The sequence below is a fragment of the Octopus bimaculoides genome, chromosome 15, assembly GCF_001194135.2.
Source record: "Octopus bimaculoides isolate UCB-OBI-ISO-001 chromosome 15, ASM119413v2, whole genome shotgun sequence".
Lineage (NCBI taxonomy): Eukaryota > Metazoa > Mollusca > Cephalopoda > Octopoda > Octopodidae > Octopus > Octopus bimaculoides.
The window spans coordinates 5,342,552-5,344,417 of NC_068995.1; positions in this window are offsets into that span (position 1 = coordinate 5,342,552).

The following is a 1,866-nucleotide window of genomic DNA, read 5'->3' on the forward strand; positions in this document are numbered from 1 at the left end:
AAGTATTCATAGACTCGCAGACAGAAAACCACAGTGGTGTTTGTGTGTGTATGTGTATATATATATATATATATATATATATATATATACGTGTGTGTATGTAGTAATAAATAAAGCGGAGTAAAATATAACGTGTGCCAGACATTTTGGCGTTAAATTCCATTGCTAGGATGGAATGGAAAAAAAAGGGTCATTTTTGCGTTGTAATAAATACGATATCGGGAACTGAGGATAAAGAGGGCGATAAACAAAGACTGAAAAAGAGGGGAAGAGATAAATAGATTGAAGAGAGGGAAGAACGATAGAGAGAGAGAGAGAGAGGGAGAGAGAGAGAGGGAGGAAAGATACACACATATATAGAGAGAGAGATGGGTGAGAAAGATATTAACGAGAGTGATATGGAGAAAGAGAGAGTAATTGTGTTATCTGCTTGTATTAGTTGTTGTTTATACTCGATTTAATTAGAATGCAGCAGACACTTCATCAATAGCGTTCCAGCTATGACTACACCGTCTGTGTTTTGTTTTCAGACATACTGTATTTTTTTCTTTTACTTGTTTCAGTCATTATCCTGTGGCCATGCTGGGGCACCGCCCTGAAAAATTTTAGTCGAATGAATCGATGTCCATACTTATTTATTTTGTTAAGCCTGGTACTTATTCTATCGGTCTCGTCCACCAAACCGCTAAGTTACGGGAAGATAAACACCAACACCGGTCGTCAAGCGATGGTGGGAGACAAACAGACACAAAGGCACATACACGACGAGCTACTCTCAGTTTCCGCCTACCAAATTCACCCACAAAGCTTTGATCGGCCCGAGGTAAACAGTAGAAGAAATTTACCCTGGATGCCATGCAGTGGGACTGAAGCCGGTTCCATGTGGTTGGGAAGCATGCTTCTTACCACACAGCCCCATGTTGGAATAGACTACGACTTTTATTTATTAGAACATTTTTATATATCTCCAAGTTCAAATTTCACCCAGTGACTGCTTTGCTTTTATTCCTTGATGACCAGCAAACTAGAAACTAGTTAAGAGCGTTTAGTTGAGGCGTATGCAAACACAAGTTCTGTATCCAGCCAATAAAACATGGCATCGAAAAGAAAAAAAAAGAAATAATCTGTACTTCATGATATACGGATAGTATCGTCAGATCTTCAATAACATTTTCCATACGTCTGTTCGCTCAGGGATAACATTGGACTAAACAACAACGAAAGAAGCAACGAAGTGACTGCTTGACCTGTAAGAAATAGCAACCAAGACGCAATAAACTCACAACCTACTGCTTTAAAAAAGAAAGGACATATTAAAGAATCTAGTGTTATATGAAAGAACGACGTTAGTCACGACTGGAAGGCTTTCAATTATATCTCTCCCTAGTTAGAGCTAGGCTGGGACTTAAGAACATCAAATTTAAATACTTCAAAGAATACATTATATCACAGATTTTCTCCTATTCTTTGCTAGTTTTTAATTCAACCTTTCGGTTTCATGCATTCACTACTTCACGCTCTCTTACTTCTATGCAAAAATATATTCTAATGTAATATATCACTGTTATGTATAAAAGTCCGTGTCGCTACTGGAAAGCTACGTTTAAGATAGCATGTTAGTACTAGATATCATATTTAATATTTAGATATCATATTTAATATTTTCCCTTATCACTTCAACCCATTAAATGTAAACAGACAAAACGAAACAATTTGGAATGGACAAACGAATAAGATGAACCGTTTTTCATTTCTGTCTTCTCTCACAGGAAATTGGTACGAACTCGCTCGGTTGCCCTCAGAGAATCTATGTATATTATATATATGTATATATATATATATATATATATATATATATATATATAT